Source organism: Triticum aestivum, chromosome 1B (assembly GCF_018294505.1).
Source record: "Triticum aestivum cultivar Chinese Spring chromosome 1B, IWGSC CS RefSeq v2.1, whole genome shotgun sequence".
In the NCBI taxonomy this organism is placed as follows: Eukaryota; Viridiplantae; Streptophyta; class Magnoliopsida; order Poales; family Poaceae; genus Triticum; species Triticum aestivum.
Window position 1 is genome coordinate 28,098,024 of NC_057795.1, and position 11,924 is coordinate 28,109,947.

The 11,924-nt window shown below is 44.4% G+C and overlaps 1 long non-coding RNA gene across 2 annotated transcripts; it reads right to left on the reverse strand.

Moving 5' to 3' along the window:
- Nucleotides 1–209: 209 nt before the first annotated feature.
- On the reverse strand, nucleotides 210–1,431 carry LOC123085448 (uncharacterized). Of its 2 annotated transcripts, none has more exons than XR_006439781.1 (4): nucleotides 1,294–1,431; nucleotides 1,103–1,187; nucleotides 883–947; nucleotides 210–672 (listed from the first exon to the last, which is right to left on the reverse strand). It is a non-coding gene; the product is annotated as an uncharacterized lncRNA (long non-coding RNA). The 2 variants fall into 2 exon arrangements; XR_006439779.1 differs by having other exon boundaries at nucleotides 1,103–1,197.
- Nucleotides 1,432–11,924: the final 10,493 nt, after the last annotated feature.

Here is an 11,924-nt window from a genome sequence, read left to right on the forward strand (position 1 = left end):
ATAGGCGCATGTGGGCCTACAGGTGCTGCCAAAACCAGGGAAAAGGATGATCGAGACCGTAGGAGGAAAACGATGGGGGCGGGCCCAGGAATTGAACACTGTGTATTCAAAATTTGAAAACTTTTTTCTGGAAGCCTACAACTTTTCTTGTAGCATGTACAACCAATTATAGCAGCATATTATACTAGTTCTAAACTACATAAAAGATATCACAGAATATATTATATTCATAAAATTGATAATAATTTGGTATTGTTCAACATATAAAAGTAAGAATTGTTCAACATATATCATGGCAAAATCTAAGATATATAGAGGATAGAAATATGAAATCACAAGAAACCTTACAAACTAGAGGATAACTTTGCGATCCTTGATGCTTTGAAAATGAGTGATGATGTCCTTGTCCTGAACTTGCAAGAAAAATCTCCTTTCAATGAATGTGACCAAGCAATCATTCAAGTATTTTTGCCCCATCTTGCTTCTTAGCTTGTTTTTTATATAGTTCATTGATGAGAAGACCCTCTCACCACCAGCTAATTGAACTAGCACCAATTTGAGAAATTTGTAAACAATCTCATACCGAAGAGACCTCCCTTTTTTTGCAGCAACTCTCTCCAAGAAAGTTCTCAAATCAGTAGTACTAGTATTCTTCCTCTTCATGTTTTACACCTGAAAAGTAAAATTGCTTAAGTTTTAGAGTACTGATCGTACATAATGCTCACTATAAAAAAATTACAATTTATAAACATTCTCACATTGCAAATTCAAATGGCAAATTGCAAATTGTCATGTTTAAACAATTCATAATTGACTGCAAACAAGTCTGTAGTTTCACTAATTAAGTAGGAAGACAACTGGTTTGTGGTCAAACTAACTTACTTTGTCTTGTACTTCTCTACTGTAGCCTGCTGCACAATATGAGAACAAAATCGAGCTCCTGCTACCTGAATTCAGTTCGACAGTGATGGATAAATTCAGTTAGAACACTGTGTATAGTGCTGCCTGAATTCAGTTTGACAGTGATAGATAAATTCAGTTGGAACACTTTGTATAGTTGAATTCGGGGTCAAAGCATTAGTACATGTAATAGCGATGATACCTTCAATAGCTAAATTCGGGTTGTGGCTTCGAACTGAATCGATACCTGCCCCTGAATCCGGCCTGCAATTGTGCTAACTCGTCACCTACATCAGTCTGCAGAGATCAGAAAGTTCAGAAGCAAAAGGGGGCAAGGGATCAGTGATGGATTCGTCGCGCGCATAGCGCCGTGGCAGCCGCGGCCACGCGTACCTGCAATCAATACCGCCGATCAGGCGACGACATCTCTGGGCACTGGCCGCCGTGCGGCGCCGATCAGGCGGTTGACAGCTCAGATCCCGTGTGGTGCGTACAGAACTGGAGGACAGGGGAGGGTGGCCTTGCCGGTTCCTGTCCTCTGATCGATCGACGGGATCCATGGATTATTTTTTCTGGTGCATGCTGCAGCGATTTGGGCCATATGGGCCATGCTGTGGTGGTGAGGGGGAAATATACACGATGGGCTGCCTCTGTTTTTGGACTGAAATGCTTACTAGCACGTTCGGGAGTGTCAATTTCGTTTTTCCTTATATACAACACTGTGTATACACTATATATATCTAATTTTTTGACAAAAATAATGGGTATTCAAGTGAATACCCTTGAATTGAGGTGGGCCCGCCCCTGCAGCTAAGGCCAACTCCATCGCGCGAATCCATCCTCTCCGCGCGCGTTCGTTTAGGGTAAAATGAATGAACCAGACGGCCCAGCGCGCAGGCGCAAGCGGACTTTTGTCCGTTTTCTGTCCGCTTTCGACCCATCCCTGACACAAGTTTGCGCCGCTTTTGGGGTGAAACGGATAACACTCGGACGCGCGGGCCGTCTGCGCGTATCCTCCCCTGACCCGCCCGTCGGTGGCACAGGGACGCCTTTTTCTATCTTCCCCCTCCCTCCCTCGGGCCGCACTCCCTCCACTCTTCTCCACTCTTCCCCTCGCCGCCGCTGCCATTGCAGCCATGCAGCTTGGACGGGCGCTCGCCCAACCCCTTCCCCTCGGCGCCCCCGAGCTGCCCAACCATTGCCACCTGGTTTGCGCACCCGGCGACCGGATTTGGGGCGGATCTGGTCGGTCTTGAGCTTGTCCGGCTATGGGAGGCCGCGCCGCACCATGGACTGGCCGGGCACCTGGCCGGAAGGCCCTGGCAGGGCCGCAAGGCCACATGCAGGCAGTGGCTCCTCCTCTAGCCGCTCGGATCTGCGCCGTCGGTGGTCCGCCGGCAGATACACGACTGGCGGTCGGCCGGCTCGGTGCTAGACCAAAAACTCGTCGACGCACCGTTGCCACTCATTAAGTGCGACCACTGTCCAAAGAAGGTCGTGCGCCGCGTGTCTACAATGCCGAAACATCCCGAATGGGTGTTCATTAAGTGCTTACACAATGGGGTATGTGCTTTTTGTAGCTTCGGGTTGTGCTCTAGATTTGACTAGCTGTGCTAACTTCAATTTTATTGTGTAACATGGTTGCAAGTTTTGGTATTGAGAAGAAGAGTACATCGATATATTGATTAAGCGCAATTTAGTATATGTTCGTGCACTTTTAGCTAGCATAGAGGCCGTAGATGACACAAGTGCATTTGTTGCTAGATTAGAGGCTAGACACAATACTAAGTGTGAGGAAGCAACATCAACTTCTCCGTAGATCAACAATGAGTGCATCGAGAAGGCACTAATCCAACTTACAGGAGCAGTTATGAAAGTTGGATATCTTCTAAAATGTATTCTTGTGGTTCTTGTTTTCTTTGGGCTTGATTTTGTAGTTAAAATTTGATGATGTATTCCAATGTACCAAAAATGAATGATAAAAAAAGTTAAGGACTTGCAAAGAAAAATGTACACAGACAGGATGCGGTCAGGATGCGTCCGTGCATTCGGCGCACGGGCACCGCATCCCAGAAACTGTCCGGACACGACCGCATTGCTCTATCCAAACGGACAGAATCCGGACAATACCGACGTCCGTTTGGGGTCGCGTTATGGAGTTGGCCTATGCTAGCGGCATGAGCCTCGTCGCCTGTCATCTCAGCCAGTGTTTGATATCTCCCTCCCCCCGTCCCCGTGCATGTGGCTGTGGCTTCAGTGGCTGAGCCTCACCAAAGGCTTCCATGGCCAGCGCTAGTCAAGCATGCATAACGATCGGCCATCAGCCTGGCCCACATCAACACCTCTTGATTGCATCGCAGAGTCAGCAGATTACGGTCTCTACCCGGCCGTACGCTGCTTAACTCTAGCTAGAAAAGTCGTGTGATTCGTCTGCAACTACTTCCACATCAACACACTGGCCATAGTACATTTCACTGTTTTCATCTCTTTCAACTTGGATCTATTTTAGATTTTCGGACGTCTAGGAGATGACCTTTTTGTCGATTACGGGACGCTTGTGACCACTCGATCAATTTCAAGATTTATTAGCTTAGGCTCTCGAATTTTTTGCCAACCTAGCCAATTCATGTGCAACATGATTGGTCTCCCTATAGCAATATTCATAAATGACATGAATAAAGTCCAGAGACATGAAATAACAATGGTTTCCCCATCATACGTATGATACGAGGAAAACGTCTGACCAGTTGTGGGCCGTTAATTCATGTCCCATCCCGCCATCACTACCCCTCGCAGATTATATATTTTAAAAAACCCGCTTAGAGAAATCACGTATTTACATGTGTGGCATGAAGCAATTCCGTCCTGATGTTTTTTGATGGCAAGTTTAGTTACCCGAGGATGGCAATTTTAGTTGTGAAGCATGGCAACTTTCTGTTTGGATTGCAAGTTTCAGTTTTTTGGTTTTTTTTTCGGATGGTAATTTTAGTTGTAAAAACATCAGGGCGGTGTTACTTTGTGCCATACGTGTTACATTTATCACTTGGGTTATCTTTTCCTGATCTAACACATGTTCCCCTCTCCCTTAATTAATCGTCCTGCTTCCAACCAACCCATCGATGAGCTCACCATCATCGGGTTGCCCCCGATCTATGTGTCGTCGCAAGCCATATCGAATCCACTACATCGCCAATGCCTCAATGCTGCCTCCATTGCACCTTGTTGGTGCACATCCCGACATTAGGAGGCCGCGGCCACTATCACCAATGCATCTCCGCTCCCAGGATGCTCGTAGGATCACACGACGACTAGAGTGCAGTAGTTGAAGCAAGCACCAAGTTGGACGTGGTTGCGGCTGCTCGACCACGTCGTGCCCGAGCACACCTCGGCACCGGTGACACCATGTGTGGTGGACTCCACCAACTATTGGCATGCATCATCAATCTACCAACATGATTGATTTGATGCCAAAAACTGGCATGCCAACATTTGGCAAATGCTAAATATTGGCTAGTGTTTGGTTGGTTATCAAGTTTACTTGCCAACCTCACAAGAAGTTGCAATTTTTGGCAAATTTTATATTGCCAATTGTTGCCTTGCCAAGTATTGGCAATGCCAAATGTTGGCATCAAACCAATTATCCTCTACATGCCCTAGGTTCACTTTTCATTTGCAATATGAATGTGCAAACCTGCAAATATGACTTGCTGCTAGAGCGTGTTCTTTTACTCAATTTAATATCTACCCATATCATTGTTTATCCCAGTTCAAGTTGATATAGCTCACAAAATTTCCACTTATGTTGGATGATACCTGTGTCACCAATTTCAGCCACTAAAAAATAGCACGGTATAGCATACTGAGAATTACCTCGACAAATATATCAGTGTATGTCTCGCTAATAGCACGCTATAGCAGGTTAATAGCATATTTGTGTCCGGCACTATTTTGCTGTAACATGCTATTTTTTTCCTTGATTTCAGCATCGTATATCTTTGCCTCAAGGACGCTATAATTTTCATTTCAAGATTTCTATGCTTCCACTAGGTCTCTCATGTCTTGTGATTTCAAGACAATTGGTGCATCATATATACCAAATACGTTCTTCATATGTTGAGATGGATTGGCAATGCAAACAAGCTTCTCAAGTTCGACATGTTCCTGTTGTACAACTGCTGCTGCTGTTGTGTTGAATGGCATGAATATGATGCTTCCAAATATCCATGATTCATATGTTTCATACATGCGCTTCTTCGCTGTGCGGAGTTTGTACATTTCAATGATGCTTCCATTTTTTATACTCTTGTTTACATTAGATAGCATGAAATTGATGCTTCCAAACATTCATGCTTCCGAAAGTTGTACTTCGGTCTAGATAACTTCTGGCAATGGTCCACAATCAGTTCACCAAATTAGCCTTTTGGTTCTGGAAGTAGATCATCTTTATTAATATTTTGGATTTTATTTATAACAACATATTATATTAGCTAACGGATTGTATGACTTAATTTATTCGCGAAACACATTTTCTGCATCCAATCATGCTAGCAATCCAAAAAAAATGCTAGGTTTCCATTGAATACTGCAATATAATAAAGCTATTTCTTCCTTGCAGCTATGCTTCCTACTTTTATTTATTGCATATGCTTCTATGTTAGTGAATTTTGGATTCAACCATTGTAAGTGTATAATTATTATATTGTACAAACATAGCAGACACTAGTTTATGCTTCAACCACTACTAGTATATGCTTCAACCACGGCTAGTATTGGTTCTATGAGTGAAATTTTATTGTACATGCATTTGGATTTTTAAGTGAATTTATGTATCAACCACTATTAGTCTATTAGCAAAGCATTAGTAGTCTGATGCTTAGCGCTTCCCAAATAACAATCATATAGTATAGCACTAGCAAGAGAAGAAGAATTTTATACCTAAATAACAGAAGAAGATTTCCCCTCGATCATGGTAGTAATCACCTCCAGACTGTAATGGTGTATGTTTGTATAGTGTCTCTCAAAAAATAAATTGCCGTCTCTTTTATTTTCAATGCATATGGGCCAAAAGAAAAAGATGAAGGGCTCATATGGGACAAATGTTCCCAACATTATTAACCCCAATAGTGCATCCCACAAAAGAACACCCATGCTCATCACAAGTGCCCTCCTAATTGGCTCCATGAGCGCCCGAACAAGGAAATCAACTAACTGAAGGGTATTCCACAAAAGAACACCCATGCTCATCAAAGAGCTCATAGGTCAACCAGAGTACGATCCACACCAGAGTAGTACGATAATCCTGTTTTGGAAGTCATGTTACTAGACCATGATGAACCTACGAACTATGAGGAATTGATGATGAGCTCAAATTCCGCGAAATGGCTTGAGGCCATGAAATCGGAGATGGGATCCATGTACGAAAACAAAGTATGGACTTTAATTGACTTGCCCGATGATCGGCAAGTCATTGAGAATAAATGGATCTTCAACAGGAAGACGGACGCTGATGATAGTGTTACTATCTACATAGCTCGAATTGTCGCAAAAAATTTCGACAATTTCAAGGTGTTGACTATAATGTGATTTTCTCACTCGTAGCGATGCTTAAGTCTGTATGAATCATGTTAGCAATTGTCACATTTGATGAAATCTTGCGAATGGATGTCAAAACTGCATTTCTTAATGGATTTCTTAAAGAAGAGTTGTATATGATACAATAAGAAGGGTTTGCCAATTCTAAAGGTGCTAACAAAGTGTGCAAGCTCCAGCGATCCATCTATGGACTGGTGCAAGCGCCTCGGAGTTGGAATATATGCCTTGATGAGTTGATCAAAGCATATAATTTTATACAGACTTGCAGTGAAGCTTGTATTTACAAGAAAGTGAGTGGGAGCACTACAGCCTTCACTACTAGGAAAAGGCCTGCTGGTGGCGCACCTGTTTTGCCTACTAATGGCGCACTACAGGTGCGCCACTAGCACCACGCCATTTTTTTTTACTAATAGCGCACCATTAATATATCAGATACTAATGGCGCACTAGGCAGTGCGCCATTAGTATAGCCCACGGTGCACCATTAGTATACCAGATACTAATGGCGCACCACATAGAAGTGCGCCATTAGTAACAATTTTTTTTCAATTTTTTTTTCAATTTTTTTTTCAAATTTTTTTCGTTTTTTTTCTTAATCTAGGGTCACTATAGCTTAATCTCGGGTCAATATGCTTAATCTCAAGTCAAATCGCACTAAGAGCAACTCCAGCCGTTACCCCCTGGAGGGGCTAAAAATCGCCCCTGGGGGCGCACCGGCGCTAACCCGCGCGTTGGGAGCGTGATGCCCCCCAGTCGCGGCGCCCACGGTGTTGGGGAACGTTGCAGAAAATAAAAAAAATCTACGCTTTCACCAAGATCAATCTATGAGTTCATCTAGCAACGAGAGAGAGGAGTGCATCTACATACCCTTGTAGATCGCGAGCGGAAGCGTTCAAGAGAATGGGGTTAAGGGAGTCATACTCGTCGTGATCCAAATCAACGATGATCCTAGTGCTGAACGGACAGCACCTCCGCGTTCAACACACGTACGGTTGGGGAGACGTCTCCTCCTTCTTGATCCAGCAAGGGGGAAGGAGAGGTTGATGAAGATCCAGCAGCACGACGGCGTGGTGGTGGATGCAACAGCGATCTCGGCAGGGCTTCGCCAAGCTTCTGCGAGAGGGAGAGGTGTAGCAAGGGGAGGGGGAGGCGCCAAGAGCATGGGTGCAGCTGCCCTCCCTCCCCTCTCTTTATATAGGCCCCCTAGGGGGGCCTAGGAGATCCAATCTCCAAGGGGGGGCGGCGGCCAAGGGGGGTGGCATGCCCCCCAAGCCAAGTGGAGGCGCCCCCCACCCCTAGGGTTTCCAACCCTAGGCGCAGGGGGGCCCAAGGGGGGGCGCACCAGCCCACCAGGGGCTGGTTCCCCTCCCACTTCAGCCCATGGGGCCCTCCGGGATAGGTGGCCCCACCCGGTGGTCCCGGTATAATACCGGTGATCCCCAAAACTTTCCCGATGACCGAAACTTGACTTCCTATATATAATTCTTTACCTCCGGACCATTCCGGAACTCCTCGTGACGTCCGGGATCTCATCCGGGACTCTGCAAAACTTTCAGGTTACTGCATACTCATATCTCTACAACCCTAGCGTCACCGAACCTTAAGTGTGTAGACCCTACGGGTTCGGGAGACATGCAGACATGACCGAGACGCCTCTCCGGTCAATAACCAATAGTGGTATCTGGATACCCATGTTGGCTCCCACATGCTCCTCGATGATCTCATCGGATGAACCACGATGTCGAGGATTCAAGCAACCCCGTATACAATTCCCTTTGTCAATCGGTACGTTACTTGCCCGAGATTCCATCGTCGGTATCCCAATACCTTGTTTAATCTCGTTACCGGCAAGTCACTTTACTCGTACCGTAATGCATGATCCCGTGACCAGACACTTGGTCACATTGAGCTTATTATGATGATGCATTACCGAGTGGGCCAAAGATACCTCTCCGTCATACGGAGTGACAAATCCCAGTCTCGATTCGTGCCAACCCAATAGACACTTTCGGAGATACCCATAGTGCACCTTTATAGTCACCCAGTTACGTTGCGACGTTTGGTACACCCAAAGCACTCCTACGATATACGGGAGTTGCACAATCTCATGGTCTAAGGAAATGATACTTGACATTTGGAAAAGCTCTAGCAAAACGAACTACACGATCTTTGTGCTATGCTTAGGATTGGGTCTTGTCCATCACATCATTCTCCTAATGATGTGATTCCGTTATCAATGACATCCAATGTCCATAGTCAGGAAACCATGACTATCTGTTGATCAATGAGCTAGTCAACTAGAGGCTCACTAGGGACATATTATGGTCTATGTATTCACACGTGTATTAAGATTTCCGGATAACACAATTATAGCATGAATAACAGACAATTATCATGAACAAAGAAATATAATAATAACCATTTTATTATTGCCTCTAGGGCATATTTCCAACAGTCTCCCACTTGCACTAGAGTCAATAGTCTAGTTACATTGTGATGAATCGAACACCCATAGAGTTCTGGTGTTGATCATGTTTTTCTCTAGGGAGAGGTTTAGCCAACGGATCTGCTACATTCAGGTCCGTATGTACTTTACAAATATATATGTCTCCATCTTGAACATTTTCACGAATGGAGTTGAAGCGACGCTTGATGTGCCTGGTCTTCTTGTGAAACCTGGGCTCCTTGGCAAGTGCAATAGCTCCAGTGTTGTCACAGAAGAGTGCGATCGGCCCCGACGCATTGGGTATGACTCCTATGTCGGTGATGAAATCCTTCACCCAGATTGCTTCATGCGCTGCCTCTGAGGCTGCCATGTATTCTGCTTCACATGTAGATCCCGCCACGACGCTTTGCTTGCAACTGCACCAGCTTACTGCCCCACCATTCAAAATATACACGTATCCGTTTTGTGATTTAGAGTCATCCAGATCTGTGTCGAAGCTAGCGTCGACGTAACCCTTTACGACGAGCTCTTCGTCACCTCAAAAAACGAGAAACATATCCTTAGTCCTCTTCAGGTACTTCAGGATATTCTTGACCGCTGTCCAGTGTTCCTTGCCGGGATGACTTTGGTACTTTCCTACCAAACTTACGGCAAGGCTTACATCAGGTCTGGTACACAGCATGGCATACATAATAGACCCTATGGCTGATGCATAGGGGATGACACTCATCTCCTCTATATCTTCTGTCATGGTCGGGCATTGAGCCAAGCTCAATCTTACACCTTGCAATACAGGCAAGAACCCTTTCTTGGACTGATCCATATTGAACTTCTTCGATATCTTATCAAGGTATGTGCTTTGTGAAAGACCTATGAGGCATCTCGATCTATCCCTATAGATCTTGATGCCTAATATGTAAGCAGCTTCTCCAAGGTCCTTCATTGAAAAACACTTATTCAAGTAGGCCTTAATGCTGTCCAAAAGTTCTATATCATTTCCCATTAAAAGTATGTCATCCACATATAATATGAGAAATGCCACAGAGCTCTCACTCACTTTCTTGTAAATGCAGACTTCTCCATAAGTCTGCATAAACCCAAACACTTTGATCATCTCATCAAAGCGAATGTTCCAACTCCGAGATGCTTGCACCAGCCCATAAATGGATCGCTGGAGCTTGCATACCTTGTTAGCATTCTCGGGATCGACAAAACCTTCCGACTGCATCATATACAGTTCTTCCTTAAGATAGTCGTTAAGAATGCCATTTTGACGTCCATTTGCCATATCTCATAATCATAGTATGCGGCAATTGCTAACATGATTCGGACGGACTTTAGCTTCGCTACGGGAGAGAAAGTCTCATCGTAATCAACCCCTTGAACTTGCCGATAACCCTTAGCGACAAGTCGAGCTTTATAGATGGTAACATTACCATCCGCATCCGTCTTCTTCTTAAAGATCCATTTGTTTTATATCGCTCACCGATCATCGGGCAAGTTTGTCAAAGTCCATACTTTGTTTTCATACATGGATTCTATCTCGGATTGCATGGCTTCAAGCCATTTATTGGAATCTGGGCCCGCCATCGCTTCTTCATAGTTCGAAGGTTCACCATTGTCCAACAACATGATTTCCAGGACAGGGTTGCCATACCACTCTGGTGTGGAACGTGTCCTTGTAGACCTACGAAGTTCAGTAGTAACTTGATCTGAAGTACCTTGATCATCATCATTAACTTCCTCTTCGGTTGGTGCTGGCACCACAGGAACATCTTCCTGAGCTGCGCTACTTACCGGTTCAAGAGGTAGTACTTCATCAAGTTCCACTTTCCTCCCACTTACTTCTCTCGAGAGAAACTCTTTCTCCAGAAAGGACCCGTTCTTGGCAACAAAGATCGTGCCTTCGGATCTAAGGTAGAAGGTATACCCAATGGTTTCCTTAGGGTATCCTATGAAGACGCATTTTTCCAACTTGGGTTCGAGCTTTTCAGGTTGAAGTTTCTTGACATAAGCATCACATCCCCAAACTTTTAGAAACGACAGCTTAGGTTTCTTCCCAAACCATAATTCATACGGTGTCGTCTCAACGGATTTAGATGGTGCCCTATTTAAAGTGAATGTAGCTGTCTCTAGAGCATATCCCCAAAAAGATAGCGGTAAATCGGTAAGAGACATCATAGATCGCACCATATCAAATAAAGTGCGATTATGACGTTCGGACACACCGTTACGCTGAGGTGTTCCAGGCGACGTGAGTTGTGAAACGATTCCACATTTCCTTAAGTGCGTACCAAATTTGTGACTTAAATATTCTCCTCCACGATCTGATCGTAAGAACTTCTTTTGGTCACGTTGATTCTCTACCTCATTCTGAAATTCCTTGAACTTTTCAAAGCTCTCAGACTTGTGTTTCATTAAGTAGACATACCCATATCTACTCAAGTCATCAGTGAGAGTGAGAACATAACGATATCCTCCGCGCGCCTCAACGCTCATTGGACCGCACACATCAGTATGTATGATTTACAATAAGTTGGTTGCTCGCTCCATTGTTCCGGAGAACGGAGTCTTGGTCATTTTGCCCATGAGGCATGGTTCGCATGTGTCAAATGATTCATAATCTAGAGACTCTAAAAGTTCATCAGCATGGAGCTTCTTCATGCATTTGACACCAATGTGACCAAGGCGGTAGTGCCACAAGTATGTGGGACTATTGTTATCAACCTTACATCTTTTGGTATTCACACTATGAATATGTGTAACATTACGTTCAAGATTCATTAAGAATAAACCATTGACCACCGGGGCATGACCATAAAACATATCTCTCATATAAATAGAACAACCATTATTCTCGGATTTAAATGAGTAGCCATCTCATATTAAACGAGATTCAGATACAATGTTCATGCTCAAAGCTGGCACTAAATAACAATTATTGAGGTTTAAAACTAATCTCGTAGGTAAATGTAGAGGTAGCGTG